This window comes from Archocentrus centrarchus, chromosome 8, assembly GCF_007364275.1.
Source record: "Archocentrus centrarchus isolate MPI-CPG fArcCen1 chromosome 8, fArcCen1, whole genome shotgun sequence".
Lineage (NCBI taxonomy): Eukaryota > Metazoa > Chordata > Actinopteri > Cichliformes > Cichlidae > Archocentrus > Archocentrus centrarchus.
Window position 1 is genome coordinate 2631850 of NC_044353.1, and position 11044 is coordinate 2642893.

Consider the following 11044-nt stretch of genomic DNA (forward strand, 5'->3'; position numbering starts at 1 on the left):
GTTTAGCTGGAAATCAAACCTTACTTTGCTGACTGTATTTGTGCCTGTTTGATGTTCTCTAAGCTCTTTGTAGCTGAGATGCTTCGTACTGTATAACAGAGAAAGGACACAGTGATCTAAAATGAGTGGGATTCATTGATTTCTTCTGAGTTTCTGGTGAGCAGTGGGTTTGTATGGTTGATGGAGCTGCTGTTAGAGGATAAGGACTTCCAATCCTGAAGTCAAATGGAGCCAGTTGAGGTGGTTTAACCTTCAGATAAGGATCCCTCCTGGACGTCTGAACTACCTTACTGGGACCTCCAGATAAGAGAGATAAGTGAGAGCTGACAGTGACTGAAGGTTTGATATGTTGTGTCACAGTGAATTTGATGATGGTAGTGCTGTTTAACATTGTTACATCACAGTAAGACAGTTATGGTTCAAATCTGTCCTTCTGCTGCTTCTACAGGTTTTCTGTGAGCGACCGGTTCTTGAAGCATAAAAAAGGAGAACCAATTCCCAAACTTTGGGATGCAAATTCTTCCAAAGATAGAACATGATGTCAGCACTAATTAGTGACCTCTAATCAAACAAATCACTAACTCAATTGGGGGAAAGGGGGGGGGGGGGGGCACATATTTACTCACAGAGCTTTGTTGGAGGCTTTGACCACTGGCAGCAGCCTCAGCAGAGCCTCCTCTGAAGCAGAGTATTTCTGCAGGTCAAACACATCCAGATCTTCTTCTGATGACAGTAAGATGAAGACCAGAGCTGACCACTGAGCAGGAGACAGTTCATCTGTGGAGAGACTTCCTGATCTCAGGGACTGTTGGATCTCCTCCACTAGAGAACCATCATTCAGTTCATTCAGACAGTGGAACAGATTGATGCTTTTCTCTGCAGACAGATTCTCACTGAGCTTCTCCTTGATGTACTGGACTGTTTTCTGATTGGTCTGTGAGCTACTTCCTGTCTGTGTCAGCAGGCCTCGTAGGAGACTCTGATTGGTCTGCAGTGAAAGACCCAGGAGGAAGCGGAGGAACAAGTCCAGGTGTCCATTTGGACTCTGTAGGGCCTTGTTCACAGCACTCTGGTAGAAGACTTTGGTTTGCATTTTATTTAAAAACTTTAGACAGAAATTTCTGATCTTCCAGCAGATTGAGTCCAGAGTTGATGAAGGTCAGATGGACATGAAGAGCAGCCAGAAACTCCTGAACACTCAGATGGATAAAGCAGAACACCTTGTCCTGGCACAGCCCTCTCTCCTCTTTAAAGACCTGTGTGAACACTCCTGAGTACACTGAGGCTGCTCTGATATCGATGCCACACTCTGTCAGGTCTGATTCATAGAAGATCAGGTTTCCTTTCTGTAGCTGATCCAAAGCCAGTTTTCCCAGAGATTTAATCATCTTCCTGCTCTCTGGACTCCAGTGTGGATCTGTCTCAGCTCCTCCATCATACTTGACCTTCTTCACTTTGGCCTGAACCACCAGGAAGTGGATGTACATCTCAGTCAGGGTCTTGGGCAGCTCTCCTCTCTCTCTGGTCTTCAGCTCATCCTCCAGAACTGTAGCAGTGATCCAGCAGAAGACTGGGATGTGGCACATGATGTGGAGGCTTCGTGAGTCTTGATGTGGGAGATGATCCTGCTGGCCTGCTCTGAATCTCTGAATCTCTTCCTGAAGTACTCCTCCTTCTGTGGGTCAGTGAACCCTCTGACCTCTGTCACCATGCCAACACATTGAGGAGGGATCTGATTGGCTGCTGCAGGTCGTGTGGTTATCCAGAGGTGAGCAGAGGGAAGCAGATACCCCCTGATGAGGTTTGTCAGCAGCACATCCACTGAGGTGGACTTTCTAGGGTCAGTCAGGATTGTAGTTTTGTGGAAGTCCAGAGGAAGGCGACTCTCATCCAGACCATCAAAGATGAACACAACCTGGAAGTGTTCAAAGCTGCAGATTCCTGCTTCTTTGGTTTCAGTGAAGAAGTGATGAACAAGTTCCACCAAGCTGAACTTTTCCTCTTTCAGCACATTCAGCTCTCTGAAAGTCAATGGAAACATGAACTGGATGTCCTGGTTGGCTTTGTCTTCAGCCCAGTCGAGGGTGTATTTCTGTGTTAGGACTGTTTTCCCAATGCCAGCCACTCCCTTTGTCAGCACTGTTCTGATTGGTTCATCTCTTCCAGGTGAGGCTTTAAAGATGTCTTCTTGTCTGACTGTTGTTTCTGGTCTGTCTGGTTTCCTGGATGCTGTTTCAATCTGTCTGACCTCATGTTCCTCATTGACCTCTGCAGCCCCTCCCTCTGTGATGTAGAGCTCTGTGTAGATCTGATTCAGCAGGGTTGGGTTTCCTGCTTTAGCGATGCCCTCAAACACACACTGGAACTTCTTCTTCAGAGCAGATTTAAGTTCACGCTGACACCTCTGCAGAGCCTCTGAACAAAAGTAAAATTAAATAAAAACACAGTTAACAGATCTTAACATTAGTAGTCTGGTATCGAGTGGTTTGTATACTGTAAGGTAAAAAAAAAACTGAACCCATCCATTCAGGGCTAGAGCCTATCCTAGCTGTCCATAGGGCACAAGGCAGGGTATACACTGGACAGGTTGCTAGCCTGTTGAAGGACAGTAATTGAACCCTTTACTGCATTTTGGCAATTTCCCTCAGATCTTCATCTAATGAGGAAATGAGCTTTATTTCAAATAAGTACATGGAAACTTTTCTAATATATTTGTCCATTTTGGAAAAGAATCCTGTTAGGCTTTCAAACCCTTGACTTTACTCAAAGCACATTGGAGGTCTAGGTTAGTGCTGGTTTCCTTTATGAAAATCATTTAAATTTCTTGAGTTTACTAAGAGATTGTTCAGGTTCACCTGATCCAGCCTGACTGCTCAGACTTACAAAATAAGTCATTACAGTGCAAATTATTACAGTTTAGGAATCATACAGGTTGGAAAACAGTCCTATGAAGGCCATGACATTCATACTTTATTCTCTCAGGCCTTGTTACACGAGAAAGTTTCCAGATTAAAACAAATAAGTTCTGATGCTTCGATGCCGAAGCAGATTTAAGCATCGAAGCGATTCTGGCAAACCGTCAGGCGACTCAGGAGGGGAAAGCAGTGCTCCACTCACACGGTTTATAGTGCGGGTGGGGTGCTGCTGACTTCAACTGAGGCTATAGTCGGACGGTGGAAGGAATACTTCGAGGACCTCCTGAATCCCACTGACACGCCTTCTGTAGTGGAAGCAAAGTCTGGGGACGAGGGAGATGACTTGACCATCACTGGGGGTGAGGTCACTGAGGCAGTTAAACAACTCCTTGCTGGCAGGGCCCCTGGGGTGGACGAGATTCGCCCTGAGTTCCTGAAGGCTCTGGATGTTGTAGGGCTGTCTTGGTTGACACACCTCTGCAACATCGCGTGGAGATCTGGGGCAGTGCCAATGGATTGGCAGACCGGGGTGGTGGTCCCCATCTTTAAGAAGGGAGACCAGAGGGTGTGCTCCAACTTTCGGGGGATCACACTCCTCAGCTCCCCGGTAAGGTCTATGCCAGGGTGCTGGAAAGGAGGGTCCATCCGTTAGTTGAACCTCGGATCCAGGAGGAACAATGCGGTTTTCGACCTGGTCGCGGAACGCTGGACCAGCTCTTTATCCTCTCAAGGATATTCGAGTGTGCGTGGGAGTTTGCCCAACCAGTCTACATGTGCTTTGTGGACTTGGAGAAGGCATTCGACCATGTCCCTTGGGGTGTCCTTTGGGAGGTCCTGTGGGAGTATGGGGTGTCTGGCCCGTTGTTGTGGGCCATTCAGTCTTTGTACAACCGCAATGAGAGCTTGGTCCGTATAGCCGGTAATAAGTCGGATTTGTTTCCTGTGGGTGTTGGACTCCGTCAGGGCTGCCCTTTGTCACCGATTCTGTTCATAATTTTTATGGACAGAATTTCTAGGCGTAGCCAGGTGGCGGAAGGCTTCTTCTTTGGTGGCCTCAGAGTCTCATCTCTGCTTTTTGCGGATGATGCGGTTCTGTTGGCTTCATCAGGGGGGGGCCTCCAGCTCGCAGTGGAATGGTTCGCAGCCGAGTGTGAAGCGGCCGGCATGAGAATCAGCACCTCTAAGTCTGAGGCCATGGTCCTCAGCCGGAAAAGGGTGGAGTGCTCTCTCCGGCTCAGGAACGAGTTCTTGCCCCAGTGGAGGAGTTCAAGTATCTCGGGGTCTTGTTCACGAGTGATGGGAGAAGGGAGCGGGAGATCGACAGACGGATCGGGGCTGCTTCTGCAGTGATGCGGACGCTGCACCGGTCTGTCGTGGTGAAGAGGGAGCTTAGCGTAAAAGCGAAGCTCTTGATTTACTGGTCGATCTACGTTCCTACCCTCACCTATGGTCACGAGCTTTGGGTAGTGACCGAAAGATAAGATCGCGAATACAAGCGGCAGAAATGAGTTTCCTTCGAAGGGTGGCTGGCCTCTCCCTTAGAGATAAGGTGAGGAGTGCGGCCATGTGGGGGGGCTCAGAGTAGAGCCGCTGCTCCTCCACATTGAAAGGAGCCAGTTGAGGTGGCTCGGGCATCTGATTAGGATGCCTCCTGGCCGCCTCTTAGGTGAGGTGTTCATGTCCCACCGGGAGGAGGCCCTGTGGTAGACCCAGGACACGCTGGAGGGATTATATCTCTCAGCTGTCCTGGGAATGCCTTGGGGTCCCTCCGGATGAGCTGGAGGAGGTGGCTGAGGAGAGGGAAGCCTGGGCTTTTCTGCTTAGGCTCCTGCCCCCGCGACCTGGCCCCGGATAAGCGGAAGAGAATGGATGGATGGATGGATGGAAGTTCTGATGCATTTCGGCCTCCCGTTTACACGAGAATGACGTGAAAATGACACTTTTCAAAACATCTCCAGACTGGAGTGAAAACACTTCTTTTTGAAAACATGGGCACTGGCACATCTGCACTATGGTTGTGGCTCCTATATCCACACTGGCAACGTGTTGCCTGGCAATAGAAACTGCAATGTTTGTGTATCCATGTAAATGGAGATAATTTCTGAAATGCGATACTTTTTGAAACCAAAAACAGAAAAACCACACCGTTTCCACACTTTCATGTAAATGGGGCTTCAGAGTTGATCCCTTTGTGGAACATTATGCAAATGTATGTCACCAACTAATAATGTCACTTAAATTTTTAGTACCATGGTTATTAACTGACTCAAAAGCATAAAAGTCCTTTGGTGTCACAGAAAATGTCCTCTGGACAAAGATGACAAGAGAACAGGATATCTTTAAGAAGCTTTTCTTAAAATTTGTTTTAAGATTACATTCAGTGACTGAATGTCACGTTTAAAAGAATCAGTTTCTAAATTTTATGTAATGTGCTTTTATTCTGGAATTTTGGTTGATGTTCTGTCTCTCAGGCAGCACGATGGCGTGGTGGTTAGCACTGCACAAGTAGAATGACAGCTAGAAGGTCTGGGTTCAGTTCCACCTTGGTCCTGGTCTTGTCTGTCTCTTTGTGTTGGCCCTGCAACAGGCTGGCGACCTGTACAGGGTGTAGCCTGCCTCTCACCCTGTCAGCTGGGATAGGCTCCTGGGATTCTGAACAGGATAAGTGGAAGAGGATGGATGGATTCTGTCTCTCTCCATTAAACTGAGACTATCATAAAAATGAGACACTGTTCTGTAATGAGCAACAATGTCATCAGGGACTGTTGGCGCTCGGGCACTTTCAGTGTCAAATCTGGCCCTCCTTGAAAAATGTTTGGACAGCCCTGCTTTAAGGTACAGATCATGGGCTGTGAATGGTTAAACATCAGTCTTTGAATTGTTTTGAAGCAGTTGGCAGACATCTGTTACACGACACTGCCTCCATGAGTAAAAAAGAGGAACTGCATGCTGAGTTGCAATCATTGCTTCTGCCGGCGGGCCAGAAATAACACATTTATAGACAAGACACGCAGGCCATATAAAGTCTGAGCCCGAGCCATGTTTGGCCCACAGGCCATAGTTTGAACATCCCTGGTATAGATGGTCCTCACTTCAGTTGATGTCTCACACACACACACACACACACACACACACACACACACACACACACACACACTGCCTGAAGTAACCATGACATTTAATATTAAGCAAGCTCATTTCATAATCTGCATATGAATAAATGTGCATCTAAATACTTTGTTACTCATGAACCATTAACAGCTCTGAGCTTGTTTGGATTCAGAAATGGTTAATTCATCATTTATAAACAATAAAAACGCTGTTAATAAACATGTTATATATGAGCTTATAATCAAGAATAAACCTCTATATCCATGGTTATAAATAACATACTAAGGAGGAATGATGCATTATAGACAATGAATTAGGTATTAATTCATATATTAATAATGCTTATTATGTAGTTATTATAATGTGTTACCAGAGTTTACATGGCAAAGATGTGTTGATGATTTTTAATGATGTAGGTGTAGCTTCAGTGTAGCTGATGTTGACTCTTACCATCTGATGAAGCTTCCTGTGAAGCTTCCTGATCTGAGGAGTTTCCTGTTGAAGGAAAATGAATCTGGAATCAGAAACTGGCTTTTTGAAGGAAACCTGTGAGGCTTCAAAGCAAAGTAAATAAATCTGTCCTCAAACTGAAGTTTCAGTGCATTTCATGAAATAAATTTGACAATGTTGTGTCTTCATGCTGCATCTTTCATGTTCCTCTGACTGACCTTTTTTCATCTTCTTTAAAACTGACGTCACCACCTCCATCACACAGTCTTCAGTGTATGTTTGTACCATAACATCCACTGTTGTCGTTCTGTTAGCTTTCTCCAGACGACTCTTTTTGATGGTTTGAAAATCACCTACAGGCACGTTCTGCAGGTACCAGTGGAAACGTTCCAGCTCCTGTTCTCCAAAATCATCCAGCATGTCCAGCAGCTGCTCTGGAACAGACTTCTTCTCTGAGCTATAAAACCATGAGAGGAGAAACATAGAAACACCAAACTGATAACATGACATAGCAGCTGTGAGAGTGTTCAGACCTAAAGAACAACATCTGTCATCAGCTGCATCACTCTACCTAATAAGGTCATGCTTACAGATCCTGTTTCATTAACTAAGCTTTTGGAGCACAAAAACAAACTGCACAGCAGTTTCTATCCAACAACATCAAGCAGTTAAATCAAAGAGTTCATGTTACTGACAGCTCACCTCTCTGCAGCAGAGGGAGGATCTTCAAATGACTCACAACAGGGTCCAGGTCCAGGTCCAGGTCCAGGTCCAGGTTCAGGTCCAGGTTCAGGTTCAGGTCCAGGTCCAGGTCTAGGTTCAGGTTCAGGTTCAGGTCCAGGTTCAGGTCCAGGTTCAGGTCCAGGTGGGTTCCTGTGAATAATGATGCAGCAGTGATGTGAGTGCTGAGCTGTGACATGGAGAAGAGTCATGGACAGTTAGAGACGGTCATCTCACCTCTGAGCTTTGGTCTGGCTCTCATGTTCCCCACACAGAGTGGTTTTAGAGGGAGGGACTCCCTCCTCTCTGTCCTCACACTGATCCATGCTGCTGAATTCACATTCCGATTTCAGCCTCCAAATGCCTCCATTCCTGGAGTCCTACAAACAAACAGGTCCAACATGACTGTAGAAATGGCAGAGAGCAGCTTTATTTCAGGAACAATGCCCAGGACCAAGCTGCTGCTGACAGAGGCTTCACACTCTGACTGCTAGCTACGCTAACTAAGGTCAAAGGTCACAGGAAATCCTGTAATGCTGCTGGGAGTTCTGGTACAGACTAGCAGCATTTAGTGATTTAGCTCCAGATTGAATCCTTATTAGTGATGGTATAATGAGACTTTGTGAATGTGTCGAATCTTTCCGGTCAACTGATTCTCCAAAAGCCTGATCACAGGAAGCCTCGTTTAACGGCTCATTTAGGAGTGCTGACATCTGCTGGACATTTGATTTGATGTCCTGCTGTTCTGTTACATGTTGGCTGGAGGATCTTTTAGCCTAATTATTCAATTCTGTCAAGATCTCCATTCAAGATTCAATGTTTTATTGTCATATGCACAGTAAAGAAACATTGTTTCCCTGTACAATGAAATTCTTACTCTGCTGCCCACACTGGATGTTAGAATACCAAGAAAATATATCAAATTAAACATGCAATAAGAAAAATAATAAAAATAAATAAATAAGTCTCTGAATAACAAATTATGTACATTGTGCAAATGTGCTATATTGCAATAGTCCGTGTAGAAATAGTCTGAACATACAAGTGCAGCTGTATGCAGACAGGTAAACAGGGACAGAAGTGCAGTGGTGTCTATGAGGAAGTTTCCAACTCAGCCGTGTAAGAGTCTGATGGCTGTGGGAAAGAAAGAGTTCTTTAGTCTGGTACTCCTGCATTTCACACTTCTATACCTCCAGCCTGAAGGTACAAGTGTAAATAATCCATGTTGGGGGTGGGTGGGGTCTTTGATGATGGAGGCAGCTCTCCTGTGGACTCTGCGATGGTAGATGCTCTGCAGAGATGGTTGTGCAGTCCTGGTGATTTTTGTGGCAGTCTTTAAAAGCCAGATTAAATAAATCTATGCTGATCATGGTATATTAATAAAATATAAGATAAGATAAACTTTAATGATCCCAAAAAAGGGACATTTGCATATTACAGCAGCTAAAGTGCAGAGAAGAATGAAATGGGTTCGATTCCACCTTGGCCCAGGCCCTTCTCTCTCTCTCTCTCTCTCTCTCTGTGGAGTTTGCATGTTCTCCCCGTGTCTGTGTGGGTTTTCTCCGGGTACTCCGGTTTCCTCCCACAGTCCAAAGACATGCACTTACTGGGGTTAGGTAATTGGAAACTCTAAATTGCATAGGTGTGAATGAGAGTGTGGATGTTGTTTGTCTCTCTGTGTTGGCCCTGCGACAGGCTGGTGACCTGTACAGGTGTACCCTGCCTCTCGTCCTATGTCAGCTGGGATAGGCTCCAGCCCCCCAGGACCCAATCCTTTTGGTAAAACTTCCACAGCCCCAGAAGACTGAAGAAGCAGGGGTGCAGAAACTGAAACTCTAATTTGTACAGGAGCTTCTGAGTCTGCTGCTGTAACAGTGGCGCAGAAAGTGGGTATGCTCTATATGCATAGGGGGGCCGAACAAGGGGGGCAAAGCAATGCGGGGAAATTATTTCTCTAGTTGCATTTTCTGTATTTAACAGCTGAACATATGATATGATCAGTAACAGAGGCACAGAGCTGATTAGGCGCCCTGTGCTGCTTCACCTCTCCTCTCGCTCCTGACAGTGGATCAGACTCTGATCACCCAGAACGCTTCCTCTGATTCCCGCGTATTTGCAGCTACTCGAATCACATAACAAAGCAGTCACGTGATTTCAGAAAAACGGGGCCTCAGCTTTTGTCACTTGAATTTCTCAAAAACTATACGGGCCTCGACACAGGCTTCGTTTGGACACGCTCACTCTTTGCTCGGTACAGGCCTTGAGGCTTCGCTACAAGACGTAACATGACTATCAGCAGCTACACTGGAAGCTGTTTTTCTCTCCAAACAAAGTGACAGAAATGTCCTTTAAAGAGCAAATATTCCTGAAGAAATCAATCAAACATCAGCTGCTCATCAAACGGTTTGATTCCAGTCAATCAATAATCTATAATCATGTGGATTTGTCTTCAAACACAAGAGTGATCCAAAGTTTGTCCTGAAATCAGAGCTGAACATCTGCTGCAAACATTCCAGAAACAAAGAGGAAAGTTCCTGAAGACAAACTGTTAAAGGAGGAAACAAAGCAAACTTACAGTTTCTGCAAACAGAGCAGAAGAAGAAGAAGCTCCACTCCACACCTGGACACCAAACACTGACACACAGGTGAGCTGCTTCCTGGAAGGAGGCGGCACTCCACCTGCAGCAGGACAGGTGGGAGGGGCTCAGCTCTGTGTGTGTGTGTTGTAGCTGTAAAAATGTGGCTGCTCAGACTGGGTGTGAGTCAGAGTGAAGTTGACATGCTGACGTGTGCAGACATGTTGCAGCTGCCAGTGTTCCAGTGTTCCCCTGAAAGGCCTTAAATCAGTAAAGATGCTCCAACTTCTCTTTCAGCAGCTTCACTCACAATCACTCCATTCACAAAGACCGATGCAGAAAAACTCCTCTCACTCACTTTCTCTCACTTTGCTCTTACAGGAAGTAACAAACTGATGTTGTGTGCAGCACAATTTCACCTTTTTCACTTTTGCAGCTCAAATCAAATCCAGCAGCTCTGAAAATGGGCAGAAAGCAATAAACATAAACGTGGATCATGAAGCTGAAATGGAGTGAAAATAAACACGTGTGTAACATTTGTTCCTCTGTTTGTGAGTCTGCTTCTTCTTTACAAGAGTTCCTGAGCACAAACACAACACACACATCAGTAAGTACACACACAAATACAGCAAAGAGCAAAGAAACACACGACAACTCAGAAACCTCCTCAGAAGCCTTCTAACAGCTCCACCAAACCAAGCTGCCATTAATGAGGAAACACTGAAGCCACCATGGCATCAGCTCTGCTGAACACGCTGCAGATGAACATGCTGAACATGCTGCAGATGATCACATTGGGGAAGCAGATGCTTTTTCACACTCCTCTGCTGCTGCTACCTTCAGAATGCACAGGACAAAGTCTGCAGAGATGATTGATGGTGTTCTAGCTCCATACTTTGTACCAAAGCTGCTCACAGATGTGGCTGAGCTTCAGCCGACTCCTCCACGAGTCCACTGATGGACGTGTCTGGAAGGACCTGGGGTTGTGATGAGGTACTATAGTGACAGCAAACACACAATTGTCTCAGCATTTGTGGGGCTTGTTGAGTTGGCAGGAGGTGATGGCAGATCTATAGACCGAGCTGCTGAGGCTTTCCTGGAGAAGTGTAGTCTTAAAGAAGAGAGTCTTTTTTTAGCTGCAATAAAATAATGTAACACAGGTCAGTGGGCGGAGTCCATTATTTGAATGTGTGAATAGAGGGTGTGGGTAATCAGTGTGCTGGAGGAGCAGCTATGATGACCAAGAACACTTTAACATGAATCTGAGGATCA

At 45.8% G+C, this 11044-nt stretch overlaps 1 pseudogene; it reads right to left on the reverse strand.

Annotated features, from left to right (window-relative positions):
• Window positions 1–622: 622 nt before the first annotated feature.
• On the reverse strand, window positions 623–7325 carry LOC115785053 (protein NLRC3-like; annotated as a pseudogene).
• Between the last annotated feature and the right edge of the window lie 3719 nt (window positions 7326–11044).